The sequence below is a fragment of the Pituophis catenifer genome, unplaced genomic scaffold (genome assembly GCF_029215685.1).
Source record: "Pituophis catenifer annectens isolate HBS135680 unplaced genomic scaffold, rPitCat1.0.hap2 SCAF_4, whole genome shotgun sequence".
NCBI lineage: Eukaryota > Metazoa > Chordata > Lepidosauria > Squamata > Colubridae > Pituophis > Pituophis catenifer.
In genome coordinates, this window is record NW_027256884.1 from 73,154,042 (window position 1) to 73,164,676 (window position 10,635).

The following is a 10,635-nucleotide window of genomic DNA, read 5'->3' on the forward strand; positions in this document are numbered from 1 at the left end:
TAATTTAAAAAGAGACACTAGCATCCTCCTTTGGGCTTTAAGTAACTAGGACAATTTGCTAGGCCTAGGTTTGCTAGGTTGTTAGTATGGTAATAAATAATTCATGGACATACAGTACAAATATATTAGTAACAATTTTTCAATAGTTACTTATTAAGAATATAAGAATTTGACTGTACCTTGCTAAAATGAAAAAGGATCACTTATTTTGTCTCCTTAAGATTAAGAGAGTCTTTCATGTTGTTTTTAAATTGTCTAAAATGTTGCAGTGTAACTTTCTATAAGAAAATTTTCAATCTGAAATGGGGGCATTTTTATTGATAAGTTTCCATGTCTTCCCCTCATAATTGTCTTTGCACTGAGAATACCTATCTTCTGAAGTTATAAGCTATTTATATTAGAATGTGTAAAAGTATTGCTCTCTTTTAATTTTCATTATTTAGAATTCAAAACATGCCAATATTGTATAATGGCTGAACATGAAAAAGCTGAAAACTGGAAATTTTGTTGGAAATAAAATAAATAACTTGGGTAACTAGTTCTGCACTTCTCTGGGTTCTCTTTTGAGCAAAGGTCCACTGTGGTTAGGAAACATCCAGAATGAGTAAGAGCAAAACATAGATTTTGATATTTCTGCTTTATGTTTTTTTCCCCCAAGCTCTTGCCTTGTTACATTTAAGAAATATAACTGAAGAGACATGTCCTAAGAATTTAACTTATTTTCAAAAGTTCTACTTTGGCTTTAATTGTTTGTTTTTATGAATTCCAATTTTCTTCTGAGATGGATTTTGACTTGAAATTCAGAAATTATGAAAAATACAAATGTAGTGAAGATGCAGTTGCATTGTGAAAATAATATTGAATTATTGTGTCTTGTTTGAAAGAAGTAATATGCATACTTATTATAAAAATAGTTTTGAGTGCTTGAATATTTTTAGTCCTGATATGTTAACATTTTCATCCCCCCCCCCCAATTACAGTGTGTTGCCATTTTGGCTTAAAATTGTTAGAAGGCAAAGATTTAATACAATGAATAAAATTGCATTTGATTATATCTAATCTATCCTTATGTCTCAGTGATGTATTGAATTATGTCCATTCAAGTTTGTGCTGAATTCTGGTTTCAAATTTTAATACTCACTGTGCTAACCTAAAATCTATAAAAGTTTATAATTTTAGAATAGTCAGAAATTTTACTTTTCAACAAGGGATTAATCTTAGTTAGAAGCAAGGAAGGAGTTGATATTATAATTTTGAATGGCGAAGACTAAAAAAGAGCACACACTTCATTAAAAGAGGCATCACATCATTATCATATTTAAAAGTAATTAATGATTTGCAGTCTAAAAATCATCTGGAAAACCAGTTTTTTTAGAAAGAGTATCCCTATTCTCTGGAGAAAGGGAACACCAAAAGAAAGCTAATAAAATGACAAGATAAAAATTATTTGAATCCACCTGATAAGGGTATGTTTCATGGTATTAATTTATACAGTTTTAACTAGACAGTGAGAATTATTAAGTTACTCAACAGCTCACTGAGATGTAGGTGAATAATTAACAGGAATAATAAATATATTTAACTTAAAAAATAAATCTGCTGAGACCTGAATGTGATTTTTTTCAGTAAGAGAAGTTAATAATAAAACCAAAAAGAATGGTTATATTGCAGGCTGTCCTGTTTCTCCACTGCTATCCCCATTTATGTGGCCAATGGTATATTAGTCTCAAAACTGATTTTAAAAAATACAGTAGCCAATAGGTACCAGAAGTAAATGCACTCACTAATTTAAGTGAAGATCCAGTTATGATATAACTTGTTTTATCTTCATTGATAACAATATTGGAAACATTGAGAAAGTTATATACCTGCATAGAAGTCATAGGCTCCTTCTAGTTTTAAATGGTTTCAAGTCAAAATAATTTTTGTTCTTTAATATGACTTGAATATTATAGAAGTGGTTATAGAGAAGATATATTTATCTCGCACTGGTGGTGTTATTTTTTAAGATATGAAGAAAAGTCCATCCTCTTCTAATGTTTAATATTATGTTTCTTTAATTTGTTTAAAAAATTATTTTAGTTATTGTAGCATTTTTCCTCATAGTTTGTTGTCTGCTTTTCCTAAGTAGTTTTAAGGACATTGGAAATTGAAAGAGACTATAGCTGTTAATTGTAAATAAATAATCACATAAACGAAAAGGAAGTGAATATTTAACAGACTAACACTAGACAAATAAGCTCACATAAAACTACATCCTCCATGTCTTTTGGCTTACTAAAATACTACAATGATGATTTTATGTTGACAAAGATTGTGTTATAATTTGAAATGAGCAATACTGTAGTGACTGGATGGTCAAGATGATATAATAGTTTGTTAGGTTAATTTTTGGTATCAAAAAAAATCATGCCTTCATGGGTTGCAGTAATGGACTATGCATTAATTTGAGGTATACTCAAATTTGGTATTTAATATGAGTCAGATGAAAAATTTTAAAAAGAACTAAGGTTAGGCTTACAGTGTAAAAGTAGGTTCTAACATTAAAATGGAAGTCTGTAGACATGAAGTTTAATTCCTGTTATGATTTGAAGCATTTGGGAATAATTTACTTCATTGAACAACTCTTTGTCAGCAAATACTAAGAAATATACAAAATTAAAATGGAATTGGGATGACTTCTGCCATTTGCGTACATGCTTTCTTGAATTGTAGGCTAAGATTCAAACCATTCTGGAGTTTAAAGACATGTAGCAGCAGCCAGTAGGTATTTATAGTAGGCAGCTTTGACGTCTATTCTACACTTGGCCTCAAGTTGTGTACCAGTGGCTTGATGGCTAAGAGCCATATGGAGCTAGCTCATATGCCATAAAAAGGGCCATAATAAGATTTTTAAAAAACAAAATAGTTAATGTGCATAATATGCATACGTACAAGAGACAAAAGTAGAAATGGATGGCTAAGAGAAGAGGTTTTTTGGTGATCAAAAATGGTTAGCAGGGAAAATTGGCTTCAGAAGGAAGAATGGAAAAAAGATCCAGAGGTATAATGGTGCTTAGGCTTGTCTGCATTCTATTTCGGACAAGGTATTTGTAGTTCTGAGATCAGCTCATATAATCCCTCGGGCAGAATTTTTCATGGGGCTGTTTGATGTAGATGTATGTCAGGATACCTTTCTTTGACAAGCCTACTGATCTCTCAGGAGACAATAGTCCTATGAAATGATTTGAAAAATGTTGCTTCCAGAGGGTTGCGTTTACCGAACCTGCTTATGCAAGTCTTTTTCATGGAGTCAGTGAAAAACAAGATAAAAACAAACCTGCCTATATTAACAGATGGAAGCAAGCCAGTCTGCTAAAAGAGAAGATTGAGTATTCTGTTAGGGAAAGGGGGAAGAAAAATGAATCTTTAAATATTTCAAATATCTTATATATGATATGTAGTTGGTATGACTTCTATGTTTCCTAGCTTAGGTTTCATGTGAGTTTGCTTGTGGATATATCTGCACGGCCAGGTTGTCCCATCATGAGTATAGTCCATCAGCTGTATTTGGGGCACAGGAATCAAGGTTGTTACTCTAGGCTATAAAAATGAGACCTCCCATATTTTCCTGTTCTATATTAAAAGAAGTGTTTTCTACTTTGAGCTGGCTCAAGCACTGCTGCATTTTACTCCATTTAAGATAAACATATATTTTGATTGGCTATTGCACAGAGCCTCTGCCCCCCTCACCCGGATTTGCCTATCACTTTAATGTCGACTGCAGCTAGTTATAAATCTTGCTTGACAGGCAGAGGATAATTGGTTAGGAACATGGTAGAATAATTTAAAATATTTTTTTGTTGGGCCTTTTTGTTTTTTTCCAGCTGTTTGGAAACACTTCTATCTGCAGTGGCTGGAAAAAATGCTAAGCTAGTATATTGATGGACATACTTTTAAAAAAATCATTAAAGTGAATAGTTCAGGAGAAAAAAATAGTATTTTTAAAAAGTTCTGCTGGGTTTTTAATCTGACCCTGTGCATTTTAAACAAATTTTATAATCACTATACAAATAGAATATTTTAACATAAAATAATTTATGACATACTACAAAATGTAAAACTTTCCTGTGCTGCTGTTTAACTGTGCTAAAAAGTTCTATGTGTGCTATTTTCAAGGCAGATACATCTCTGAATGTATCCCAACTTTTTCAGTAAAGGAAACACATTAGAAGTTCTGCCATTGTTGATAACATTTGGTAAGAAAATATCTCTGAAAGGATGACCCAATGGGTAACATACTGTATAAATCTAATAAAATCCATCCATAGAAAGGAAATCAATTGGCAATTATTTCCTGGCATACAGGATTTGGCTATTAAGAAACTAACTAGCATTTTGAGCTGAACAAATTGCTTCCAAAATGTCCCAGTTTGGACAGAATTTTTAAAATCATTTTTGTGCCCAGTAGATATCAGCATGACAAAGGAACAACATAAGGAGGTGATGCGGAATTTAAGGAACAGCATTTCATTTTTGCCTATGGCATAACATCTGATACTGCAGTAAACCATATGACAACTAGATGGCAGTTTCCTTTAAATGATTTCATAGGACTAGAAAACCAGTAATCCTAGGAAATCAGTGTCTTGTTAGAAAAAGGCACAAAGTAAAAAATTAAAAAATGAACAAATAAAGAATAAAATATGGCTTGAACTTCTAACTGCTCCTTTTAAGGTTCAGAAGAGGGTAATTTTCCCATTGGGAGCAATGCTAGGTGGGTGGGAATGGGAAGGCAGGAAATCCACCAATCACTGCCCTACTCCTCATTAGATTGTATAAGGGAGCAACACTGCTTGGCTTCATTGCTGAGACATAGTAAGGGTAATCTGATGGGCAGTACAATTTATGTTAATATATTTTCAAAGACAAGGAAAACATATTCATTGGCTATGAGGAAGAGCCTTTAGATGCCAAAGCTGCCTTTTCAGGAGGCAACTGGACTTTCTTGGTTTTTCTTTTGATGTTTTGCTTCTCATCCAAGAAGCTTCTTCAGCTCTGATAGGATAGTGGGGAATGGAAGGATTTATATTCCTTGCAGACAGCTGGTCTTTTGCATCCTTTTAGAGGGTTGTTGAAGCACTTGGATGTTTATCTATATCCTCAGAATCACCTGAGTAGTGCTCCTGATTCCTGTAGTCTACAATTTTTTCTCTGGAAATCCATTCCTACTCCCACATCATTCAAAGGATGTTAATCCCAAATTGTATAGCTAAAAGTCTGTAGAGATTCTCAGTCATCCAGCTCATGGTTGTTCTAAAGTGCTTTTTCTTGTTTTTCCCAAAGTACCTTTGGGACAATCATGACCTGGATGACTGAGAATCTCTACAGACTTTTACCTAAGAGCCTTTAGAGTAGCATGCTGTGTTGATAAGCATAATAACGAGCTTTGGATAGCTCACAGAAGAGAGTTTGGTCATATTCTACAAGGAAAGGCAGAGGAATTCTCATATTACAATTGTCTCACATGGAAAACATGGATTGGGTTATTTGGGGGGTGGGTTGCCTTTCTCCAATCACATCTACCTATCCCATTGTGCCCGATAGGAAGGGCATTTTGCAGGTTGAGTCCACAAAGAATGTCATTTGACAGGACATAAACCACAGCACCAGGTTTTCTACCACAGCACTTGGGGACTGGCTCTCACCTTGCTGGCCTTCCAGAAGGGCCTGAGGACAGGGCATTGCCATCTGGCTGAGAGTCTGAGAATGGAGGTACGAAGCCCCTAAAGTGGCTATTTTAATAAAGAAAACTGAGTATAATCTTATGGATTATAGGGTTTTAAAAATTATTTTTGTTTGTTAGTCTTTGGGTTATTTTATTGTACTTTTTTTTTTTTTGGTGTTAACTGTATATTGTTCAGAGTCACATACAGTATGTGAGATGGGTGGCTATAGAAATATACCAAAAAATTAAATTGCTTTCCAGATCTCAGTTACCTCAGGATGTAACATTCATTCATCCTGTCTTCCTAATACAACTTTTATTGTTGATTGAACACTGTTTCTTCACCATCAGATGCAATCCAAAGTGCTTCCAGATAAGACTTTTATCAAGCAGTTGCTCTTCCCTGCTTATGGGATTTCAGTGAAGGCACAATAATGATTATTTGCTTCCTTTTCAAGTTTTCCACTATGGGAGTGAAGTTGAAATGCATTCTTTCATTTTTGATTGGTAAAATCAGTAGCTTTCAATGGGAGTATCCCAGGCTTATTTAACAGAGCCAGTTTATGTTGATGCCCAAGAGAGGAATCTTTAAATCAAACAAGCATATGGATAAAGTTTTTTAAATTTGAAAGGAAATGTATTATTGAAATTCATCTGCTGCATTTGGGGCTGTAGACAATAAGATGCTTTTCCTCCAAAGGTAAGTTTGGGAAACATCTGAACAGGTTTTGCACTTTCAGCCCTTTATTTTCTGAATTGTTTAAAAACAATAATAATGAAAAATGACTAATCAGAAAATCCACTGTTGAGCAGCATCATTAACGGATCAACCAAAATTGTATAAAAGACTGAAAATTTTCATGTCCTTGAAGCTGTTAACTAAAGAAACATACCAAGTAGGATACAGAAAAAAAATCACTATCAGTTCCAGAAATTAAGCCAGATATTTAAACTGTGGGGTAAAAGATGAAGCTCATCTGAAGCTGGGAGTTGCTAGTTCAGTGTATTTGCCAGAGAAGATGTGGCCAGAATCTAATTACTTTTCCTTCAGAATTCACAAAAGAAACTTGTCTCCAATATGTCTCCTTAAGGTTGTTGAAATATCTTTGTTCTGCTTTCATGCCTCTGAATGTCATGTAATGCATGCCATGGATTGATTGACATATTTCCCAATGATCTTTCTTTAGCAGTTACCGGTATCTTGGAAAAGGGGCCATGTTACCAAGCATTTCTCCATTACAGCACATAAGAAATCAGGGCTAACTCTTTGGGGAAAAATAAAAGAAATTTCTGTAACATCATAATGCAACATGGTTTGCCACTGAAACCATATTATATTAATCATGTTACTTTTTTTTAGTTTTCAATTCTTCAGAAAACCTGGGAAAGATGAAATAGTTGACATTGGCTTAAGTTAGTAATTTATGCTGCTTGAAAGTATCCTTTGTCTTATTGCCTGTTTCTCTCAAATCCTTTTTCAAATTTAGAATTGTTTCAAATAATTTTCTGTTGGTAACACTAGTTGGAAAGGGAAGGCTAATCTAATCTAAGAAAAGCAACACTAGTGCAGTACTGTTTCCTTTGTTAAATTCCTGACTATTCATCAAATTCCCAGTAATAAAAAAAATAGCCAAATTCAGTCTCAATTGTTTAATGAAAATGGATTAATAGAGCAAACTGTCTATGTTTACAGAACTAAGAATCAATGAGTCGATTCTGTGGTCTTTATAGGATTAATAAGCTAAAGAAAAAGCCATTTCCTGGCATTAAAGATGTTTAATTGTAAACCTAAAACACAGACTACAGTTTCTTCACTTGATTGTTGAGAAAATTATTTCCACTGGCTGTAATTACTTAGTTAATGGTCAAGGTGAAGAGAAAAACACAAGAGAATCTCTTAATATTAGACCTTGTGAACATTGTAAGAGTACAGCCTACCTTAGGATGTAACCTATTAAGATCTATTCAGCACCATTCCCCTGGAACGGTTCGGTTGATTTTGATAGACAGATAGGCATTTTAGTGGTGTAGTTAGTTCCCAACTCAATATTGGGGAAGAGCTGAGGGACTGAGAGGCATATTATTAGAGATGACATTGTCAAATGAAAAAACAACAAACCAGGAGGCAAGTACGGCCATTAAGGAATGGCCTGGAGTCCAGGAGACAGAAGATGGAAAAAACAAACAGGCTGTTATATAACTTTATTTTGGATATGAGGTAGGATGTAATTGTCAGTCTGTTATTTGGGGAGAAACTATGTGAAACCATGATGACTTTCATCCAATGATACCTGCGATACAGTATATAAATGGTATAGATAGTCTATGTTTACCATTTGTTGTGTAAGAAAACAGGTACTTTATTTATTTTATTTAAAACACTTATATAGTGCCCATCTTCTAATCAAGTCTGGGCAGCTTCCAGTCAAAAGTTCAAATAATATATTAAGCCATATTAAAATTTAAAAACACAAATTTAAAAAAATTAAATTAAAATCTAAAAACTATACACAGTAAAATATTAAAAACCACAAAAACCTGGCTTCAAGTCAGACTTCTAATGTGCAGTCATCCAATCTTATCCCAATACTTTGGGGAAAAGCCAGGTCTTCAAAACGTTACAGAAGGCTACAAGTTTAGAGGCCTGCCAAACAGGCAGAGTCTTCCATAGAGCAAGGGCTGCCATGGAAAAGGTACACTTCCGAGCTCCCATCAGATGGCAGTTTTTAGAGGCGCTTGCCTACCCTATTTGACCTGGTAGAATGGTTAAATGTCCTTAGGGAAATGTGGCCCTGCAGATAACCTGGCCCTGTGCCATATACTGTAAGGCTTTAAAGGTGATGACCAACATCTTGAATTGCACCTGGAAAGAAACTGGAAGCCAGTGTAGATATGTTACAACAAATGTGTTACATGAGGAAACCTAGGGACCCCCATTATTATTCATGTTCCATAAAGATTAAATCAAATAGAAAGATTAAGGCTGGCTTTACACATTGCAGATTTAGTTTTGGTTTTGTTCTTGTTTTAGCGTAGTGTATGAATTATCTGCTGAAAATTGTAAATACATAAATATCACATTAAGCCATAATAATAAAGACATAATGCTTATGTAAACCATGCATATTATGGTTTATGCAAATAATATACTGGGCCAATAATGACAGTTGACAAATTGTAGCTAATGAAATCATGTCTTAATGCAGTCTGTGAACCTATGCAAAAAGAATGGCTGTAGATGCATTCATTTTGGTTTTTATCTATATCTTTGTTGGGTTGAAATAGTCTAAATTAATAAGCATTGATACTAATAGTCTGAAATAAAATTCAGAATGATAATGATATCTTGCAAGATCTACATAGCATAAAAATGTCATCTAAAGCAAGCTAGCATTTTAGAGCATGCTGCCTTGACTGTTTAAATAATAATATACTGACAAGCCCAGTTCAGTCTTTGTGTAGTATCAGAGTTTCTTATTTTAAGAAATCAGTTTGTTCCATGTATTCATTGGAAGGTTCAGGGACAATGTGAGAGGGTAATAACATTAAAAAAAATGTTAAAAGGAGATTTTATAACAATTAAAAAACTGGAAACAGAAGAAACAGAAAAAAGAATAAAATGAGGAATAATAAAAAACAAGAAAAAGGTATCTAAAAAAGCTACATCCAATCTTATTTGCAGCAGTTTCAATCAGCAGTTACCCTTCCATATTGCAATATTTTAATAAAATCCAAAATCAGCATTTTAATCCATTTTTATAAAGTGTCTATAAAGTCTTTTCAGTCTTTATTAAAAAAAGTTCCTTGATCAAACAATTCAGTTTAGCCATTTCTGCAAACTCAGCCCTAGTCCATTATTGGTGTTTCTGTAATTTTTCATTTTTGTGCATATAATGGTTCTGCTGCTGTTACCATATATAAAACCAATCATTCATGAGCATTTTTAGTTGAGTCTTCATATGTTCTAGTAAGAAAAGTTCCAGTTTCATCTGAATGTTAATTTTTAAAACTCCCTGCATCACCATATGTATTTGTTTCCAATATATTTTCACTTTTTCACAAGTTCACAATGTATGATAAAATGTCCCTTCATGTTTTTCATATTTTCAAGGGTGATTAGAAATACCTTTATGCATCTTAGGCAGTTTCTCTGATGTCATACCAATAGTACATCATTTTTAAAAAGTTTACTTTTAAATTATAAGACTGAATTTCAGACCTTTTAATCACATTCCCAATGATCAATTTGAATATTATAACCAACATTTTTGGCTCATTTTACCATACATTCTTTAACTTGCTTTTCCTCTTATATTTATATATTTTAATTTGACCTTTTAAATTAATCTATCTTCACCATGTCTTTGCTTGCCCCTTTTACTTTTTGACTATGTGAACTTGTTGACCGGACACCATGTTTTCTGCATGGCTGTGCTTTGCAGAATGTTTAACTGGAATTTTGCAATGAACCACACATTCCAATTGACCTGAATGAGGAAGAGTTTCAGTGGCTGAGAATATACTTTATGCGTAATTTGTAGAATGAGCTAACATTAAGTTCTAAAATAGATTGCTCACCCAACCACTTCTTCATGGCAAACTTCACTTACCTGAAAGTCAGGAAAATGGCTTGTGAGATCTGCTGTCACCGGGGCGGGGGTGGGTGGGAGGTGGGGGGTATTATATTGTACTATATTAATTTATTTGATTCTTTTTGTTAGTTTTTATTGTTTTAAATGTGTTTTTTATTCTGTAAGCCGCCTTGAGTCACCATGGGTGAATAGGCGGCAATATGAATTCAATAAATAAATAAAATAAAATAAAATAAAATAAAATAAAATAAAATAAAAATTGGGCTACATGCTAAACTGCAGGGGATCCCATTTCTCATTTTTGCTCTTATGCATTTAATAGGACAGGTTTTCCAA